We start from the raw sequence: 10,635 nt of genomic DNA on the forward strand, positions 1-10,635 counted from the left end.
TCTCTTTATCGCTTGTGTTTGCCTATAAAGTGAACACATGCTATCTCTTACTTACCGAATCATATGGTTTTTTGTTTTGATTTTTCATGGCGAATTCCTAGTTTTTTGACGTTTTAGATTCGATCAGCTGGGCTGAGGCATCTTGTCATCATTGTCGTAGGTGATCAAACAACGAAGATATCACAATAGTCGCAAATAAAACCCAAATTTTCATTTTTGCGATTTTAATTATTATGACGAATATCACAGCTTTGGTTGGGGACTTTCCAAAAGCAGTGCCTGGCTATGAAAATAGAAGATCCCATCTTTACAATGATGTAAACTAGGTCGGCGCAGGTGACCCAGTAACGGAGATATCGCAATAGTCGGTAATACATCCCATTTTTCCACTTTTTTTTGGAAATCACGCTACAGGTCGCAATTTTGATCGGATCGTCACGAAATTTTGAGGGTTAATGGGGGTCACACAGATGAAGAAGCCTATTGATTTTGGTGATGGTCGGATAATATTTAGGAGTCGTAATGGGAAAAAAACTTATTTGGAGGAAAAGACAACGTTTTTTTTCCTAAGCGAATATCTCAGCATCAATATGGGGTATACCATAAGCAGAACCTGGCCATGAAAGTAGAAAATATCGCCTTTCTAATGATGTAAAGTAGGTTCTCGTAGGTGATCAAACAACGAATATATCACAACAGCAGCTAATAGAACCCAACTTTTTATTTTTGCGATTTTAATAATAATACCGAATATCACAGCTTCGGTTGGGGATCTTCCAAAAACAAAGTCAGACTATGAAAGAAGAAAATCCCACCTTTACAGTGATGCAAAGTAGGTTGGCGTAGGTGGCCACATAACGGAGATATCACAATAGTCGACAATACATCCCATTTTTTTATTTTTTTGTAATCACGGTACAGGTCGTAATTTTGATCGGATCGTCACGAAATTTTGGGGGCTAATGGGGATCCTACAGAGAAAGATGCCTTCAGGTGTCGGAATGGGCAAAAAACTTATTTGGAGAAAAAGTCAACGTTTTATTTTAAAGCGAATATCTCCGCTTCTAAAAGAGGTACAGTATGCAAAGTTCATATTCGTACACACCTAAAAATTAATAAAATCGTTATTAATTCCATATTTTTGGTGTGAATATGACATAATTGATAGGAATTACCATAACAAAGAAAGATTTAAGAATAACAAAACAAATTTTTAATTTATTCCGCCATTTAGGTATAGATGGCGCCTGTGTGGTTGGCAAAGTTCGTATTCGTACACCTATAAGCACTATATATTTGGAGTTTTTAAGGATTTTCAAAGCAAAATTCCGCAAATTTTTGTTCTTTTCTTCTTTTGGAATGCCTCTGCTATAAAAATATGTAAAAATAACGGTAATTTTATTAAAATTTTTGCATGAATAAAAAGTCGGACGATTATTTGAAATACTTAAGAAAAATGTGCTAGATATGATTAACTATTGCAATTTATTCCAGAATTTTGGACGAAAATAGCTAATAGCAGTCCTTCTGTAACAATATTCGAGGTCTGATATGAAAATAAATGTTGTCAGCGTTTGGAAATGCAAAGAAACGTAATCCGGGCTTAGGTAAAGTAAACACATTTTTGGTTTTTACTTGGTGAAAATCGCAAGTTTCGTTTTATATTTGACATTAAATGTACTGAAGTTTTAGGTTACGCGTTTGAAAATCATTTTATGTCAAGACATATCGGAAATAACGATGAATAATAAATTTTTAATGAAGAAAATTTCCCCGAAAATAATGCATTTCTTCAAAAGGTTACCCCACGTTCTTTCCTGGACAATTTACTTCATTCTTTTGACATTTTTGTACTCATTTTGTATCCTTCGGTAAAGAAATATAATTTTCAAGAAGTAAAAACCATTATTTTCGCAATTTTGGCAGCCATACCCTCGTTCATAGTAAGCGTAGAATTTCAGTCGTACGCAGACAGTATGATAACTTGTACAATTTCATTTTTCTTCATAATTTCTCACAGTTTTCGACATAAAATGATTTTCGAAACCGTATACTAAAACTCCAATACATTTTATGTCAAATATAAAACGAAACTTGCGATTTTTACCAAGTAAAAACCAAAAATTTGTTTACTTTACCTAAGCCCGGATTACGTTTCTTTGCATTTCCAAACGCTGACAACATTTATTTTCATATTAGACCTCGAATATTGTTACAGAAGGACTGCTATTAGCTATTTTCGTCCAAAATTCGGGAATAAATTGCGATAGTTAATCATATCCAGCACATTTTTCTTAAGTATTCCAAATATTCGTCCGACTTTTTATTCATGCAAAAATTTTAATAAAATTACCGTTATTTTTACATATTTTTATAGCAGAGGCATTCCAAAAGAAGAAAAGAACAAAAATTTGCGGAATTTTGCTTTGAAAATCCTTAAAAACTCCAAATATATAGTGCTTATAGGTGTACGAATACGAACTTTGCCAACCACACAGGCGCCATCTATACCTAAATGGCGGAATAAATTAAAAATTTGTTTTGTTATTCTTAAATCTTTCTTTGTTATGGTAATTCCTATCAATTATTTCATATTTGCACGTAAAATATGGAATTAATAACGATTTTATTAATTTTTTAGGTTTGTACGAATATGAACTTTGCATACTGTATATAAAAAGCATAACCTGCTAATGAAAGTAGAAAATGTCACCTTTACAACGATGTGAAGTAGGTTGTCATAGGTGGTCAAACAACAGAGATATCGCAATAGTCGGTAAGGCATCCCTTTTTCCATTTTTGTGCAATCACACTACGAAATTTTGATCGGATCCTCACGAAATTTTGGGGGTTGATGGGGGTCTAACAGAGAAAGAAGCCTATTGATGGTTGGCATACATCCCACTTTTCCATTTTTTATTTGGGTTGTACTGTTGATGCACTTAAATGTGTTTCAAAAAAATTGACCTGTGTTAATGAAGACATTCAGAGCATAGGCGCTAAGCTATCCCAATGTTAATATTTTGAATTTTATTAGTCAAAAGCTTATGAACAGGGGTAGTGGTGTAGGGTATCACATTGTCGGCCCCGACCCGACTATAGCCTTGGCTCACTTGTTTACATATGAGTTGTCACCTTGCATATACATTTTGTACGGGAGAAGTGAGAACTCATATGTAAAAAAACATATCGTGTAAAGTACCCATTAGTGTCCACACACGTGAACGTGAAATTTAAGATTTTTGCGTGTCCTCTTTATTTTACCATTCGCTTTTGTTGTATTTCTCATACCAAACAAACATAAACTAAAAAACAACACAAAATAATTAATATTAATAGTTAAATTTTTACTATTTCATTGATTAAATGTTTTTATTACATCTTTTTATGCTTGTTTAGTTGTTAACGTTTGCTTGCGAAAATAAAAATGAAAGAAAATGGAAGAAAAAAATCTTGCAAGAAATAACAAGAAGAGGCAACACAACAAACACAGAAAACCATGTACATGGGTTTCACTACTTCATACCCCTCACCTATAAACTTGACGTCGCCATGTTGAAATCGTGCTAGTCTGACCATCGACTTTTCAAGTTTCGTTAGTGTCCACACATGTTTTGGCTATATCCATGGCCCAATAATAGGTCCTCCATCAAGCGAATTCAAAGAAAAACGAAGATTTTAAATGTCAAAATTCATAAACAGAGGCGAAAAAATTTTTGAGGCGAATTTCTTTTCTGTCAATTCAGGTAGATACATGGCATGGTACAATAAGAAAGGTAGATGCATCGGCGAATTGCTACAACAAAGCAACTTTTTGTGCAATGTAAACTGTCAAAATTTTCGGCGAATGGTCTCTTGTTGTCTCTTTTTTCGCTTGTGTTTGTCTATAAAGTGTAGACATGCTATCTCTTACTTACCGAATCATATGGTTTTTTGTTTTGATTTTTCATGGCGAATTCATAGTTTTTTGACGTTTTAGATTCGATCAGCTGGGCTGAGGCATCTACCTTTCTTATTGTACCATGATACATGGCATGGTACAATTAAAAAGGTAGAAACAACGGCGAATTGCTACAACAAAGCAACTTTTTTGTAATGTAAAATGTCAAAATTTTCGCCTAATTATCACTTGTTGTCTCTCTTTATCGCTTGTGTTTGCCTATAAAGTGAACACATGCTATCTCTTACTTACCGAATCATATGGTTTTTTGTTTTGATTTTTCATGGCGAATTCCTAGTTTTTTGACGTTTTAGATTCGATCAGCTGGGCTGAGGCATCTTGTCATCATTGTCGTAGGTGATCAAACAACGAAGATATCACAATAGTCGCAAATAAAACCCAAATTTTCATTTTTGCGATTTTAATTATAATGACGAATATCACAGCTTTGGTTGGGGACTTTCCAAAAGCAGTGCCTGGCTATGAAAATAGAAGATCCCATCTTTACAATGATGTAAACTAGGTCGGCGCAGGTGACCCAGTAACGGAGATATCGCAATAGTCGGTAATACATCCCATTTTTCCACTTTTTTTTGGAAATCACGCTACAGGTCGCAATTTTGATCGGATCGTCACGAAATTTTGAGGGTTAATGGGGGTCACACAGATGAAGAAGCCTATTGATTTTGGTGATGGTCGGATAATATTTAGGGGTCGTAATGGGCAAAAAACTTATTTGGAGGAAAAGACAACGTTTTTTTTCCTAAGCGAATATCTCAGCATCAATATGGGGTATACCAAAAGCAGAACCTGGCCATGAAAGTAGAAAATATCGCCTTTCTAATGATGTAAAGTAGGTTCTCGTAGGTGATCAAACAACGAATATATCACAACAGCAGCTAATAGAACCCAACTTTTTATTTTTGCGATTTTAATAATAATACCGAATATCACAGCTTCGGTTGGGGATCTTCCAAAAACAAAGTCAGACTATGAAAGAAGAAAATCCCATCATTACAATGATGTAAAGCAGGTTGGCGTAGGTATCCAAATAACGGAGATATCGCAATAGTCGGTAATACATCCCATTTTTCCACTTTTTTGGAAATCACGCTACAGGTCGCAATTTTAATTGGATCGTCACGAAATTTTGGGTGTTATTGGGCGTCCCACAGAGGAAAAACCCTTTTGATTTTTGATAATGGTCGGATATTATTCCGGGGTCGGAATGTGACAAAAAAATATTTGGAAAAAAGATCAACGTTTTATTTCAAAGTTAATATCTCCCTTCTGTAGGAGGTATATCGAAAGCAAAACCTGGCAAGGAAAGTAGAAAATATCACCCTTACAACGATGTGAAGTAGGTTGTCATAGGTGGTCAAACAACAGAGATATCGCAATTGTCGGTAATGCATCCCTTTTTCCTTTTTTGTGCAATCACACTACGAAATTTTGATCGGATCCTCACGAAATTTTGGGGGTTGATGGGGGTCTAACAGAGAAAGAAGCCTATTGATGGTTGGCATACATCCCACTTTTCCATTTTTTATTTGGGTTGTACTGTTGATGCACTTAAATGTGTTTCAAAAAAATTGACCTGTGTTAATGAAGACATTCAGAGCAAAGGCGCTAAGCTATCCCAATTTTAATATTTTGAATTTTATTAGTCCAAAAGCTTATGGACAGGGGTAGTGGTGTAGGGTATCACATAGTCGGCCCCGACCCGACTATAGCCTTGGCTCACTTGTTTTCATTTGACAGTTTTTTCCTTTACCCAAGGATTACACATGCAAGTAACTTGCAGACAGTTGTGTATACATATTATAGTCGAAACTTCAATTTTTCGAACTGACACTTGCATGTGTAAACGTTCGAAAAAAATTGAAGTCACTTTCAAAGCACTTACATTGATTACTGACAAGGAAATTTTATCGGCAGTGAGGTTGTTAGTTGGTGTTGCAGTGAATATGTGTGAGTGTATTGATATTTTTCGAACTGTCACTTGCATGTGTAAACGGGGGGTTATAAAAGTTTTCATTTCACATTTTCATAGAAACAGAATTAAGCCCCAGCTGTTCGAATATGAAAAGTCAAATCCCTGTATAAAAAAATATTTTTGTGGTAATTTCCCCAACAACATAAAGAAATTTTTGAGAAAACGTATTCAAAATGTTACGATGCCACTACCTGGATAATTGTGCAATGGTTGATACCTACCCAGCAAAAAGTTTGCATCCACGGAAGCAGTTAAATCACTGGTGCAAGTGTCACGAAGTGCTTCTTTTTCTATGAATTCCTCAGTGAATTTTACAAGGGAGCGCGCAGAAAGGAAGCACTCCATTTTGCTTCCGCAGCACGCAGTTAGGAAGCACTCCATTTTGCTTCCGCAGCACGCAGCTAGGAAGCACTCCATTTTTACAATTTTTACCACTTTTACGAGTTTTGCGTTTCCGTACACAAAATTTGAATGAAAATCGTTTACGACTTTTACCACTTTGTAAAGTACGGGAACAGGCCATTAATAAGACATTTTAATTTTATTCTTATAGGCCGTTTATATATAACAAGGTTAACCCAGTGGGTCTGGGTTTCAAATGTCATTTCCATTGTATATACTTCAAACAAATCCTCATAAAGAAGGTTAACCCTGCAAAAAACTATAATATAAACGCCGTATTACTTTAATTTCATTTGTTGAATGAAAATTGAATTTTTTATCGTTTATACATAAAAGTGCTTGTTGGATGTAATCCAAATGTGAGGAAAAGGATTGCCTTTTTCATTAGTCCACTGGAAGCGCATCCATGCATGTAATGAAATCCTCACTCCAACTTGCACCACTTCCATTTTTTTTTGCTGGGTAACTAGGCGTTTACACACAGACAGTATTGGCAAGACAATAGCAAAGTTACAAACCATTTTCACCAATACATTCACACTTTTCTTTATACATACCCAGCTAGCATTTGGAAGACTGTTTTTTCCAATATCACATTGAGGAGTCTTTTTAGAGTCCTTCTGGTGATCAAAAACTGATTAAGTCACTTGTATGATCAGAAAGGGAGTCGAAAGTGACTCCCTGTAGTGATTAAAAAGAGTTCAATTTAAAATACAACAATAAATGTGTAGCAATCACAAATTAGTCATTGAAGTGTTTAAAATGTGACCATTTTTTGTTATTTATTGTCACATTTTGATCATCTGGAAGATTGAAGTGTGCTTAATCAAAAAAGGGTCATGCAGGTGTTTGAAAAGTGATTATAATCATGATACAATAATTCTTAGGTAGGCCACAGCTAACAGCTGATTACATTTTTTTTTTTTTTGTTATGGCTTAATCTGTCAAAACCGAGTTGACATGCAGAGTTGATATTTATTATTGATCAAAAAATTCAACTCTGTTTTGTTTTCATTCCAACATTTCGTTCTTCTTCTTCTTTGTTTACTCATCCGTTATCATTCATAAAACAATTTTGACGTTTTAAGCCATAGCGACAGGGTTGTATTTTTTTGGCGATTCTCATACCTGGCCTACCTATGAATTATTGTACCATGATTATAATTATGTATCTTCTGATCATATTTTGAACAGTTAGGTGATTAAAAACTGATTGCTTTGTTTTATTTTTGTTTGGTTGTAAATAAAAAAATAAAATTCTCATATACACTTTCTACAAAACTTTGATATAAATGTAACGTATAATATTAAGTGTATAGACAAACACAACACATGTTCAAGTTTTGCCAAGTGAAATGAAGTGGCCGTATACTCACCGCCCAACATAAAGGATAATGAAAAGTCATAACAAAACAGAAAAGAAAACAAAACAAAGGAAAGAAAAAGATAATAAAGGGAAATTTCTTTTAATTTGTTTCGTTTAATAAAAATACTCATAAATGACTCCCTAAAGATTCATAAACGATTATAATCATGACCCTAAAAAGACTCGAAAAAGAGTCCCAAATTATTCAACAAATCACCAATAAATGATTGAAATGCGAATCGAAAAAGACTTTATATACCATCAGAAAATGGGCAAAAATGACTCGAAACTAATGCAGAGGAAGACTCATTTGTGATTTGCTTACTAGGCGTTTACACCAGACAGTTTGTCTTCAAATACAACTCTGATTTACTAACACATACATATATTTGTCGTTTGTCTCCCAGCTGTCCATCATTTTTTCACAGACAGCCGTGTTAACTAATTTTTGACATTTTTGCAAAATTAAGTGAGATAGCAATTGAAATGTGTTGAAAACAAAAGAAAAGGAACAAAAACAAAATGTGTGAACGGAAAACAAAAATAAATCGACGATTTTCATTCATAATTTTACAACTGTTTTTGTAGTTGTCTGGACGCCTACGTCACACAGGCATGTTTTGGGTTTTTGAAAATCAATACATGAACTCAACTGTCCTGTCATTTGTAAACGCAGCGTTAGACGAGTCGCCTGAGGTTATGTTTTCCTACCGACAAAAGAGTCATTTATGATCAGAAAATGAGCTCATATTCTAGCTTTCTAATCGTGCAGTCGGATCAAAAACGACTCGAATTTGATTAAAATTTTCAACAAATGCTGGCTGGGTATTTAAAAATTTATAAATGTATTTGTGAAAAAGGTTTATATTTTTGCTATTGTCTTTCCAATACTGGCATTTGTAAACACAGGGTAACTGTAAACCTTGGGAACACCGATGGACACGAGGTCGCGTAACACCCCGGAGTTAGGGGAGGTGGAACACTAAGGTCAGCTGTTTCACGCAATTTGTCAAATTTAATGTTATCGTGAATTATTCGTATTAAAATGTAAACAAACAACGCATAATTTCAATGAACATTGCAGCTAGGAAACTTGTCTAATGTAAATCTGGATTGAAACTTCGTTTATATTTACGAAATCCACTCGAATTCAATTTTATAGCGTATACGTCAAATAAATTTCAGTGGATTTGTAACTAAGATTTGTTTAACGTATACGCTATGGAATTGACATTTGAAATCGAATGGATGTATAAATCTAATAGCCTGTTTATATTATAGTTGTTTGCCAGTTTAACCTACTTTCTGAGCATTTATTTGGAATTAGCCATGGTACAATAATTCATAGGTAGGCCAGGTATGAGAATCGCCAAAAAAATACAACCCTGTCGCTATGGCGTAAAACGTCAAAATTGTTTTGATGAATGATAACGGATGAGTAAACAAAGAAGAAGAAGAACGAAATGTTGAAATGAAAACAAAACAGAGTTGAATTTTTTGATCAATAATAAATATCAACTCTGCATGTCAACAAGGTTTTGACAGATTAAGCCATAACAAAAAAAAATTGTAATCAGCTGTTAGCTGTGGCCTACCTAAGAATTATTGTACCATGGAATTAGCATTTGAAACCCAGTGGCATGGTAGAACAATAACAGGTAATGGATACTTTACACGTTATATTTCTTACATATGGTTTGTCACTTTTTAAATACAACATGTATATGTAAAGTGACAGCACATATGTAAAATAACATATCGCGTAAAGTACCCATAACAGCAATACACAGCTGACTGAACTGTGTTGTAACGTTAGTTTCAAATTCCATACGACATTTTATATATTTATATCTATTTCGATGTATGTATATTAGGGATATATAGGGTGTTTTTTTAAGCCCGATAGAACTTGAAATTGTAAAAAATAACACAAAAAATTAAATTGTAATCAAAATTTTTTTTTATTCGAAAGATCAATACGTGACATTAACATTTGAAAATTATTTCGGGCATATGGGCACCGCGGCTGTGCTTGACGAAGTGCATTCTGGACGTCCAATTTTTGGCCACTTTTTCGAGCACTGCTGGCCGTATGTCACGAATAACACGAACAATGCTGGCCTCCAAGGCATCAATTGTTGCAGGTTTATCAGCATAAACCAGTGACTTCACGTAGCCCCACAGGAAATAATCGAGAGGTGTCAAATTATAATTTATATTTTATATTTTTTGAGGAAAACATATATAATTCCGAAAAAAACTATTTCCCAGAAAGGCTTTTTCGTATCAATGATATGTAACCTGCCCCAAGTCCGAACGACGAGCCGCACAATAAACCGCCGCTTATAGAGGCGGTACAACGTTTGTTAATATGTGAGGTATTTTGTTAAATTTGAAAAAATAAAGCCCTTATAAACATGTGCTTCTTTGATTTCAAAAGCAAAAGATTGAACCAGCTTCTCATTTTTCAATGAATTTCCAGCGACCCGAAAATTTTTTGCAAGAATTCTACTTTCTGCGAGAAATTATGCATTTAAGCGGGGTACACACGATCAGTTTTGACTGTCAGTTTTGCTCAAATAATCGGTTGCTTGTCAGTGTTAGTGTTCACTTTTGTCAGCCATCAGGCAACCACAAAATATTTTGTGGTTGCTGGACGGTTGGACAGTTATCGATAATTCCGAAAAATCGACAGTCAAAACTGATCGTGTGTACCCCGCTTTAGTGGAATGACGTGAAACATTCAAATTGAAAATGTAACGAATTTTCATTCATGTTTTCCAAAATATTCAATCAAATGTGAAAAATTATTAGTTTTTTAAATTCAAATAATTTATAGACATTTCCTTGGTTTGTTTACATTTACCTTTGACACTAACATTACAAACAAAAACAAATTTCTATGTGGTTGTTGTTGAGTTGTATTTGTTG

The sequence above is a fragment of the Musca autumnalis genome, unplaced genomic scaffold (genome assembly GCF_047663935.1).
Source record: "Musca autumnalis isolate F117 unplaced genomic scaffold, ASM4766393v1 scaffold_1, whole genome shotgun sequence".
NCBI classification, from domain to species: Eukaryota; Metazoa; Arthropoda; class Insecta; order Diptera; family Muscidae; genus Musca; species Musca autumnalis.